This window comes from Mobula birostris, chromosome 12, assembly GCF_030028105.1.
Source record: "Mobula birostris isolate sMobBir1 chromosome 12, sMobBir1.hap1, whole genome shotgun sequence".
NCBI lineage: Eukaryota > Metazoa > Chordata > Chondrichthyes > Myliobatiformes > Myliobatidae > Mobula > Mobula birostris.
In genome coordinates this window covers 9,891,655-9,903,707 of record NC_092381.1, presented here as the reverse complement: position 1 = coordinate 9,903,707, position 12,053 = coordinate 9,891,655, and the positions used below count along the sequence as shown (strand labels likewise).

Here is a 12,053-nt window from a genome sequence, read left to right as displayed (position 1 = left end):
TGCAAAAACTCATTTCAGGGAGGTAGCGCCATCAATTTGCGGGAGACTCCCGGGAGAGGTGAGATGTCTGCAATAGAGTAGCTCCTTAGCAGCTGGCCAGCTAGTTTAAATAACGTTAGCTACGAATGACACCTGTTAAACTCACCTCAACATGTCTTTTACAGTCTTAACCCACCATGGGCAATAGAAAAGTCACTGTTGCAAACAGTGCAGCGAGCAACACTGTCATTATTTTTGACCCCTATTAGGCAGGGGTACACTTTAGTGTAGTCTGGGGTGACGTATGTTTTATATTTTTTTGGAACAGTCTGCCATGGCGCGCTCTCGCTGTCTCTCTCGTGCTCGCGCTCTCTCATGGTCGCTCTCGCGCTCTCTCTTGCTTTCTCTCACTGCCTCTCAAAAAAGTTGATTTCCGTGATATTGTGTATAATTTGCGGGCATCAGGGAGCCACTATTCATAGGCGGGAGGCTCCCGGAACTTCCGGGAGAGGTAGGATGTCTGCATACCCAACCCACCTCCTTTCACAGCGAGGCTTGGGCCTATCCATGGCAGAGTATTTTCCCCAGGGTAGGGGACATTAGCTAGGGGGCATCTAATTAGGGTGAGAGGGAAATGATTTAAAGGGGACCTGAGGGGTATCTTTCCCATAAGACTATAATACATAGAAGTAACCTTATTCGGCCCATTGCGTCTACTCCGCCATTCAGTCATGGCGCACTGAGGTTGGTGAGGTATGTAGAAGGAGCTGCCAGAGGAAGTGGTTGAGGCAGGTACGACAGCGGCATTTAACTTTGAACTTTGCAGACAACGGGACATGGATAGTAAAGGCTTAGAAGGTCAAAAGCAGACAACTGGGATGAGGTTGGATTGGCATCTTGGTCTTATGGACAAGGACTGGTTGGGCCAATGGGCCTGTTTCCTTGGTGTATTGCTCTGTTTTCTTGTAACAGAATGTCTTTTTGGCAAACACAATGATGCAATACCACAAGCATAAACACAAAACAGTGACTAACACAATTATCAGACAAATCAAAATAAACTAAAATGTTCCTACCTCTATTGGTGATGTGCTTATCCACTGTGGAGCCCTTCAGTCCCGGGATGCCACTTTGGTTGCCATAGGCAACATGTGCTCCCTCTCGGTGGTTACGTACCCCCTAATCACAGGAACAGCTTCTTTACAACTGTGATAAGACTGCTGAACGGATCCTGACCCCGATCTGGGCCGTACCCTCCAAATATCCGGACCTGCCTCTCGGTTTTTTTGCACTACCTTACTTCCCATTTTTCTATTTTCTATTTATGATTTATAATTTGTTTTTAATATTTACTAATTTTAACTATTTTTAATATTTAATATTTGTAATCCAGGGACTGGGAAGCGCAGAATCAAATATCGCTGTGATGATTGTACATTCTAGTACCAATTGTTTGGCGACAATAAAGTATAAAGTATCACTGCCAGGCAGTGCCTCTACCACCCGCTTCCAGAACCCACGGATAGCTGTTTGAGCTAGCCCCAGGAGCAAGTTCCCAAGGACAGCCCCATCCCTCCTTATATAAATAGGGTGAGCCTAAAATGCAGCCAAAACGCAAGGAGCAGCCTTTGCAGATATGCAAAAGGGGGCTACAGCCTCGTACACTCCATGTACATGTGATACACAGTCTCCTCCAGCCCACAAAAGCGATATGCAGCTGGAAGATCTGTGTACAAACTAAGAAACGTATTACAGGCCATCGCTCTATGCAGCAGCTTCCACCCCAGGTCCCCAAGGTGTATGGGAACAACTTCGGTGTAAAAGGACTTTCAACTATTGCTCTGTGACTCTATGACTATAAACTGACAGTGTTATTGCTTATATTTGAAGAAATAATGCATTTCCCAAACATGACACTTCGTCAGATACTTTGCAGCCAATTACGTACATGTGGGAGGCGGTTTGTGTTCACTAGACTTCCTCAGCTGTAGGATAATGACTGAAGAATTCTTCCGAGTAATGTTGGGAGTGTGTTAAGCTTGGGAAAGGCACCCCCAGACATTCTGTAAGAAATTGCTGTGAAATTACTCCTATCGGTCTCAGGAGACAGATAGGGCTCAGGTTTAAATTCAGCTGTAAGATGGTGCTCCTGGCTGAACTTCAGTCAATGTTTGCCTAGCAGATCAGTTGCCATGCCAAGCTGTGATGCATCTGGATGGAATGCTCTCTATGGAAAGAGCATTATTCGTCACATGCATTGAAACATCAAGATGTACAGTGGAATGCATCATTTGTATCAATAACCAACACAGTCTGAGGACGTGCTGGGGGCAGCCCACAAGTATCGATGTGCTTCTGGTACCAACATAGCATGTCCACAACTTACTAGCCTGTACTAACTCCTATGTCTTTGGAATGTTGGCAGAAACCCACACAGTCATGGGGAGAATGTACAAACTCCTTACAGACAGTGACAGGAATCAAACCCCAATCAGTGGTACTGTAACTGTTACACTACGTCTGGGGCCAGTGGAAGACAACTGGTTTGAAGAAGAGACACACGTTCAGAATCAGAATCAGGTTTATTACCACAGGCATATGTCATGAAATTTGTTGGTTCGCAGGAGGAGAACAGTGCAATGCTTAACAAAATTATAATAGTTTGTAATTAATTTGCAATATTAATTTATTAAAATAAAAATGTTACATTAAGAAATATAAAAGAAGAAAAATATTGCAAAATCGTGAGATGGTGTTCACGGCTTCATTGTCCATTCAGAAATCTGATGGCAGAGGGGAAGGAGCCATTTCTAAAACATTGAGTGTGTGTCTTCAAGTTCCTGTACCTCCTTCCTGATGATAGCAAAGAGAAGAGCGCACGTCCTGGGTGAGTTTACTACCCTCTGCAACTTTTTCCAATCCTGCGCATAGGAGTCTCCACGCCAGATGGTGATGCAACCAGTCAGAATGCTCTCCATGGTACATCTGTAAAAATCTGAAGTCCACGGGGGGGTTAAAGTTCCAAGTCTTTCCCAATTGTGCGAAATTCTGGTGCAAAGTTAATGAAAACTAGCATCTGTCCTGAGAAATGTTAAGGTCTGGCCTTATACAGGGAATAAGGGGAATTATAGAGTCATGAGAGAGGAGCTTGCCCAGGTGGATTGGAGGGGGATACTGGGGGGATGATGGCAGAGCAGAGATGGTTGAAGTTTCTGGGAATAGTTCACAAGGCAATAGATAGATATGTCTCACAGATGACAAGGTAGGTAACCATTTCTGACAAAGAAGTTAAGGACTGCATAAAAGCCAAGGAAAGGGCATATCAGGTAGCAAAAGTGAGTGGAAAGGTGGATGATTAGGAAGCTTTTAAAATCCAACAAAAGGCAACATAAAAAGCTATAAGAAGGAAAAGATGAAATATGAGGGCAGACTAGCCAATAATATAAAGCAGGATACCGAAAGTTTTTTCAGTCATATAAAGAATAAAAGGGAGGTGAGAGTTGATATTGGAGCACAGGAAGATGATGCTGGTGAGGTAGTAATGGGGGCCAAAGAAATGGCAGATGAACCCAATGGGTACCTTGCATCTGCCTTCACTGTGGAAGACACTAGCAGTGCGCCAGAGGTCTGTGAGTGTCATTGCTATTACAAAGAAAAAGTGCTAGGCAAACTCAAAGGTCTTAAGGTGAATAAGTCACCAGGGCCAGATGGACTACATCCCAGAGTCTTGAGAGGGGTTGTTGAAGAGATAATGGATGCATTGGTCATGATCTTTCAAGAATCACTTGATTCTGGCATAGTCCCAGGGGACTAGAAGATTGCAAATGTCACTCCACTCTTTAAGAAGGGAGGAAGGCAAAAAAATGAAATTATAGGCCAGGTAGCCGAATCTCAGTGTTTGGGAAAGTGTTGGAGTCTATTATTAAGGATGAGGTTTCAAGGTGCTTGGAGACTAATGACAAAATAAGTCAGTCAGCATGGTTTCTGTAAAGGGAAATTTGCCTGACAAATCCGTTAGAATTCTTTGAGGAAATAACAGCAGGGTGGACAAAGGAGAGGTAGTGGATGTCATATACCTAGATTTTCAGAAGGCATTTGATAAAGTGCTTCATATGGGGCTGCTTAACAAGATAAAATCTTATGGCATTACAGGAAAGATACTAGGATGAACAGGAGAATAGCTGACAGGTAGGAGCCAGTGAGTGGGAATAAAAGGGTCCTTTTCTGGTTGGCTGCCAGTGACTAGTGGTGTTCCTCAGGAGTCAGTATTGGGACTGCTGCTTTTCACATGGCCAATGATTTGGATAATGGAATTGATAGCTTTGTGGCAAAGTTTGCGGATGATACAGAGATAGGTGGAGGCATAGGTAGTGCTGAGGAAGGAATGCAATTGCAACAGGACAAACAAATTGGAAGAATGGGCAAAAAAGTGGCAGATGGAATATAGTATTGAGAAATGTATGATAATGCATTTTGGTAAAAAGGAACAATATCTATTATCTAATTGGGGAGAAGGTTCAAACATCAGAGATGCATGGGGGACTTAAGAGTCCTTGTGCAAAACTCCCAGAAGGTTACTTTACAGATTGAGTCTGTGGTAAAGAAGGCAAATCAAATGTTGTCATTTATTTCAAGGAGATAATGCTAAGCCTTTCTAATAGGTTTCAATAGGTACATTTAATGTCAGAGAAATGTATACAATATACATCCTGAAATTCTCTCTCTTCACAAACATCCACGAAAGCTGGGGAGTACCCCAAAGAATGAATGACAGTTAAAGCATTAGAATGTATAAGCAGCAGCAAGGAAATGAACCCCTCCCCACCCCCACCAGCGAAAAAGCATCGGCGCCCTCCACTGAACACTCAAGCATGCAGCAAGCATCAATAAAGACATAGATTTTCAGTACCCCAAAGACTACTCGTTCACCTGGTAATTCGACATACCACAGGCTCTCCTCTCCTTACTAAGGGGAGACATAACAAACAACTCACTGATTTACGATGTGAAAAGTATGTTGCGTCGCTCTTTCTGAGCTTTGAGCCCAGAGAGTTGGCCTCAGGGTTCAGGCCTCCGGACACACAACACCCCCAAACCCAGCAGCTAACCCACTGCTCCTGGTATTCCGTGTTCTCCTGTGATGCTTCTGTCAGGGGCACCTGCCTAGAATCAGCCCGTCCCCAGAGCCACAAAATTCCAGAAACCTGAAGGCATGCTGGTCTTCCAGGCCGCGCCCTTGGGATATCAAAAAGTGGCCTGTCGTGAGGCCCTGAAAGCGGCTCCCATACCCGCAAAGAACCAAAGTCAGAGTGTAACTCCAGGTCAGGGTCTTCAAAAGAATCTTGAAAAGGGAAAAAAGAGATATCAAAGATGGAGACATATAAGACACTATTCAGGCTATATTTGGAGTATTGTCAACAGTCTTGGGCCTCATATCTCAGAAATTATGAGTTCAGAGGAGGTTCACAAGGATGATTCTGGTAATGAAGGTTAACTAATGAAGGTCAGCAAGACCAAGGAATTGGTTGTTGACTTCAGAAGGAGTAGCGGACCGCACAACCCAATTTACATCGGTGGTGCGCAAGTGGAACAGGTCAAAAGCTTTAAGTTCCTCGGGGTCAATATCACAAATGACCTGACTTGGTCCAACCAAGCAGAGTTCACTGCCAAGAAGGCCCACCAGTGCCTTTACTTCCTGAGAAAACTAAAGAAATTTGGCCTGTCCCCTAAAACCCTCACTAATTTTTATAGATGCACCGTAGAAAGCATTCTTCTAGGGTGCATCACAGCCTGGTATGGAGGTTGTCCTGTCCAAGACCGAAAGAAGCTGCAGAAGATCGTGAACACGGCGCAGCACATCACGCAAACCAATCTTCCGTCCGTGGACTCACTTTACACCGCACGCTGTCGGAGCAGTGCTGCCAGGATAATCAAGGACACGACCCACCCAGCCAACACACTTTTCGTCCCTCTTCCCTCCGGGAGAAGGTTCAGGAGCTTGAAGACTTGTATGGCCAGATTTGGGAACAGCTTCTTTCCAACTGTGATAAGACTGCTGAATGGATCCTGACCTGGATCTGGGCCGTACCCTCCAAATATCCGGACCTGCCTCTCGCTTTTTTTGCACTACCTTACTTCCCATTTTTCTATTTTCTATTTATGATTTATAATTTAAATTTTTAATATTTACTGATTTTAACTATTTTTAATATTTATAATATTTAATATTTGTAATCCAGGGAGTGTGAAGTGCAGAATCAAATATTGCTGTGATGATTGTATGTTCTAGTACCAATTGTTTGGCGACAGTAAAGTATAAAGTATAACTATGTGAGGAGAATTTGGCAGCTCTGGGTCTGTACTCACTGGAATTTAGAAGAATGTGTGGGGATCTCGTTGAAACCTACCGAATGTTGAAAGGATTAGATAGGATGGATGTGGAGAAGACGTTGCCTATGGTGGGGGTATCCAGAACTAGAGGGCACAACCTCAAATTGAGGGGCGACCCTTTAGAACGGAGGTAAAGAGGAATTTTTTTAGCTGTGGAGTAATAAATCTGTAGAATGCTCTGCCACAGGCTGCAGTGGAGGCCAAGTCTATGCATATATTTAAGCTGGAAGTTGATTATTTCCTGATCAGTCAGGGCATCAAAGGATAAGGCAGGTGTATGGGGCTGGTGGAATCAGGATCAGCCATGATGGAATAGCAGAGCAGACTCAAGGGCTGAGTGGCCTAATTCTGCTCCTATGTCTTATGGTCTTATAGAACATAGAACAGTACAGTACAGGAACAAGCCATTCAGCCCACCATGTCTGTGCTGAATACGATGATAACTTAAACTAAATCTCTTTTGCCTGCCCATGATCCATGAATTGATCTGTATGGATGATATGGGGGTCATTTTTTTCACTGTACCTCTGCACCGTGGTACATTGGACAATATTAAACCAATTTACCAATTTGCGTGCGTATTCAGATTTATTACATGCACGTCGAAGCATACAGTGAAATGCATCTTTTGCGCTAACAACCAACGCACCCAAGTTGTGCTGGGGGCAGCCTGCAAGTGTTGCCAGCCAGATGTTCCGGTGCCAACGTAGCATGCCCACAATGCTCAGCAGAACAACACAAACAACAACAACAATAGGACAAGAACAAGACAACAGGAGCAAAACTAGCCCCTTTCCCACCATCCCATTCCCTCACACACACAGGCCTCCAACCCCAAGACAGGCCACCTCTGGATCTCCAGTCCTTTGCTCTGGATTCTCAAATATGCAGACAATTGCACCTCCAGCCTCTTGTCTGAGGCCCACATTCCCAGAGATGGAGATATCAGGCCTCCTCCAGCCTCCTGTCCCTGGCCCAGATCCCCAGAATTGAAGACAATCAGGCCTCCAATCTCCAACTTCGTGTGACTACAGTACCATGCAAAAATCTTTGGCACATGTAAAAACATTCTGTAAAAGGAAGATGCTTTCAAAAATAATGAAATGAAAAGTTTCTGAATACTGTATCAAAAAAATTACTCTAAAGAGCAGGAAGCAGTAAAAAAAAATCAAATTTGCCTTTAAAACTGCATCAATTCTTTTAGGTACACTGTTGTGCTGTTTTGTAAGGAAATTGACTGGTAGGTTGTTCTAAGCATCTTGGAGAACGTGCCACAGTTCTTCTGCAGACTTTGACCGTCTCGCTTGCTTCTGTCTCTCTAGGTAATCCCAAGCAGCCTCCATGATGTGGAGATCAGGGCTCTGTGGAAGCTATACCCTCTGAAACCAGATAAGATATCTCGGGTACCTTAGCCTTTTGCACAGCGCTATATCTGAAAGCCTCCTTAACACTGCTATTGTATCTACTGTAACCACCCCCATGGGGTAAGCCTGAGGGACTGGGGAATGAGACAATAATATAAAAAGATAAAAATAAGAAGTAGAAGCAGGGTATTTGGCCCTTTATCCCTCCTTGCTCGTTCAGTAAGATATTGGCTTATCCTTTATCACAGCGACACTTTACTGTTCTGACCCCATATCCTACGATTTCATTAATATCCAAACGCCTATCAATTACAGATAAGATTGGCTTGCTGCCTTCAGCCATCTGGGCCAGAACTTTGGACTCTTTATTGGGGAAGGGAGAGATAGGGTTGGTATCATGACAAGCTCAGTTCTCGTCAGTCCTTGTTAATCTGACCTTCCCCCTCCAGCAAGGACACATGCCACAGACATCCCAGAAAGATCTTAATGACTGACAGAATCCCAGTCGCTAAAAGCAACAGGAAACATTGAACACTACAGCACAGTACTAACCCTTTGGCTGACAATGTCGTACAGACTTTATAACTTACTCCCTTCCCTCCCATACAACCCTCCATTTTTCTATCATCCATGTACCTATTTCAGAGTAATTTATAATTCACTAATGTATTTGTCTCTACCATCACATATTGCAGGGTATTCCATGCACCTACCTCTCTCTGCGTAAAAAAAACATTCAGAGTAAAAAACTCAGACATTCCCCACCCCATGATACTTTCCTCCAATAACCTTAAAATTATGCCCCGTCATATTAGGAATTGAGGAAAGTAGAACATTAAAAGAAAATTACAGATGTGTCGACAAGTAAAATATTGGGAAGAGAATTTCCTCCTACATAATTGTGCATTTTTCTATCATCCATGTGCTTCTCTAAGATTCTCTGAAATGTTCCTAATGTATCTGTCTCTACCACCACCACTGCCAGCACGTTCCACACACCCACCACTCCCTGTGTGGAAAAAAAAACCTGCCTCTGACACCTCCACAGAATTTTTTTTGGGAAAAAAATCAGTCAGATTTCAATATAAAAAAGGAAAGTTTTCCCCTCTTGTGTCTCAGTATATCTTGCCATGAAAGCACATTTAATAGGATTCAAGAGCCACTAGGAGGACATAGGTGCATCTGTGTATGTATTCACCTTGCTGTGTTATTTCTGTTGTTATAAACATTTAAATGATAAAAGACTGTGTGTGTATTGTTGATTTACTTACTTTGGCCCATCACCAGAGCACTCTGTCATGGGCCAGTCTTTCAACTTGTCCCCAAGTTTAGCCCATCAAAGTTCCTTCCTCTCTCCGGGATGAGGTGTTTGGAGCCTCTGTTGGTGTTTCTGTAGCTCTGGGTTGTTAATGGGATGGGGTTGCTAACCCCATGCCTAACACTTCTCCTTTCACAGCTGGGTTTGGGACTGTCCCATGGTGGAATTTTTTCCCCAGGGTAGGGGGCTAAAACAAGGGGGCATAGATTTAGGGTGAGAGGGAAACAATTTAAAAGACAACTGAAGGGCAACTTCTTCATGACCATTTAATTAATTAGGAATAAATAAGGCAAAGTTTGCAGTTTACCTTAAAGGGCCACTTGGTCTTGTCTGAATTAACTCCTGCAATAAGCTAAAAAAAGCGATGTATTTTTAAATGGCAATGATGTTCTGTGCTAGATTCGTCTGCACATTGGATCATGTTCAAGGTCCGCACAGAGTTGGAACAGAGATGAGGAGGACTTTCTTTGGCCAGAGGGTGGTGAATCTGTGGAATTGATCGTGGAGGCCAAGTCTTTGTGTGTACAGCATTTAAAGTGGACGTTGATAGGTTCTTGATTAGTAAGGGTGCCAAAGGTTAAAGGGAGAAGGTAGGAGAATGGGGTTGAGAGGGATAATAAGTCAGCATGATTGAGTGGAAGAATAGATTTGATGAGCCAAATGGCCTCATTCTGCTTCTATGTCCTATACCGTTATAAACCAGGCAGCATCCGGGTAAATCTCCTCTGCGTCCTCCCAAAGCTTACATATCCTTCCTTTAGTGAGGTGACCAGAACTGTACACAATATACCAACTGTGATCTATGTGCATGTGAGTGACTCTGTATCTGTGTGTATGTGTATTTGTGTGTCTGTAACAGAGAGAACGACTGTGTATGTGTGTCTGTCTGCATGTGTATGTGCTTGTGGTGTGTGTCTCTGTATGTGTGTGTATGTGTATCTGTGCATGAGACTGTGTGTGTGTATGTCTGTGGTGTCTGTTTGTCATGTCTGTATCTGTGTGTGTGTGTGTGTGTGTGTGTGTGTCTATGTCTGTGTATCTGTGTGTGTCTGTGTATGAATATGGTGTGTGTGTGTGTGTGTGTATGTGTCTGTGTGTCATGTCTGTATCTGTGTATGTGTGTGTGTGTCTATATCTGTGTATCTCTGTGTATGTCTGTGGTGTGTGTGTATGTGTATGTTCGTGGTGCATGTGTGTCTATGTCTGTGTATCTCTGTGTGTGTGTGTGTGTGTGTCTGTGTGTGTCTATGTCCGTGTATCTGTGTGTGTGTGTCTATGTCTGTGTATCTGTGTGTGTGTGTGTCATGTCTGTATGTGTGTGTGTGTGTGTGTGTGTGTGTGTGTGTGTGTGTCTCTCTCTATATCTGTGTATCTCTGTGTGTGTGTATGTCTGTGGTGTGTGTGTCTATGTGTATGTTTGTGGTGTGTGTGTCTGTGCGTGTGTGTGTGTGTGTGTGTGTGTGTGTGTGTGTGTGTGTGTGTGTGTATTGTGTGCACTGTATCCAACAGTCTGTGCATGGTGGGGATGTCGAACATAAGTTACCTGACAACTAAAGAGCCCAGTGAATCCCGATTGGAAGTGGTGATACTCTCAGATACTCTCATTAGTTGAATCCGGTCATTGACTGGCACCTTCTGTGGCAAGATTATAAACAGGAGCAGTCCACCTCACTGGTTAGATCAGGCTGCCTCCAGCAGGTCAGCTGATTGCACTATCTGAGGTGTATTGTTAGGAACTTGTCTCTAAATAATGTGATCAAAGATCTATGAAGGGATATGCACATACTTCTGATGTAACCTACACTCGGTAACCACTTTGCTAGATCCCTCCTGTACCTAATAAAGTGGCCTCTGAGTGTATGGTCCTTGTCTTCTGCTGTTGTAGTCCATCCATTTCAAAGTCTGACATGTTGTGCATTCAGAGGTAATCTTCTGCACACCACTGTTGTAACTTGTGGTTATCTACGTTACTGCCGCCTTCCTGTCAGCTTGAACCAGTCTGGCCATTGTCCTCTGACCCCTCTCATTAACAAGGCATTTTCGCCCACAGAACTGCCGCTCACTGGATTTTTGTTTGTTTTGTTTTTTGTACCATTCTCTGTAAACTCTAGGGAGTGTTGTCTGTAAAAATCCCAAGAAAATCAGCAGTTTCTGTGACATCAAACCAGTCCGTCTGGCACCAACGAGCAGGTATACAGGTGTGCCTAATAAAGTGGGTATTACACCTGTAGAGCTTACGTCTTCATTACTCAATAGCCTGAATCAAACGGTCTACTTGCTGACATTGCAGTATCATAGTGTTGTAGAGAAAGTGAGTCAAAGATTCAAACAGGCCCTTCAGCCTGTCATGCCCATGCCAGCCCTTTCCCCCCATCTACACTGATCTCTTTTGCCTACATTAGAACTGTTTCTGCCTGTTTACCTGCCTAGTGTGAACAATTTAAAGAAACTAAAGACAGTGCATAGCAAGCTATCTGGCAATTATCAGTTACAATGACCTGCCTGTGATCTGCACTAGACCACACTCGAGAGCGCTACAATACAAAAGCAAGAATGTAATGCTGAGGCTTTATAAGGCATTGTTCAGACTGCACTTGGAGCATTGAGAGCAGTTTTGGGCCCCTTTATCTAAGAAACGCTGTGGGGACTCTGGAGAGGGCCCAGAGACCGTTCCTGACAATGAAAGAGTTGACGTATGAGGAGCTGTGGGCCCGTACTCACTGGAGTCTGAAAGAATGAGGAAGGATGTCATTGAAACCTATGGAAGATTGAAAGACTAAGATAGAATGGATGTGGAGAGGATGTTTCCCCCCACTGGGAGAGTCTACACCAAAGGGCAGCAGCCTCAGAATAGAAGGTCATCACGTTAGAACAGAGATGAGGAGGAATTTCTTTAGCCAGAGGGTGGTGAGTCTTAAACACAAAATACTCTGCAGATGCTGGGGTGGAAGCAACAACTCACAACACACTGGAGGAACTCAGCAGGTCGGGCAGCATCCGTG

The 12,053-nt window shown here is 43.9% G+C and overlaps 1 protein-coding gene across 5 annotated transcripts in view; it reads left to right on the top strand.

The window, feature by feature from the left end:
* adgrl2a (adhesion G protein-coupled receptor L2a) overlaps positions 1 to 12,053 on the top strand; it is a 958,846-nt gene that overhangs the window by 445,657 nt on the left and 501,136 nt on the right. The window contains exon 4 of one of the 5 annotated variants that reach the window (XM_072273297.1): positions 7,692 to 7,772. The exons of the other annotated variants lie outside the window; for them this stretch is intronic. The gene's annotated coding sequence lies outside the window, so the exon portion shown is untranslated. The remainder of the gene's footprint in view (positions 1 to 7,691; positions 7,773 to 12,053) is intronic. 5 annotated transcript variants of the gene reach the window in all.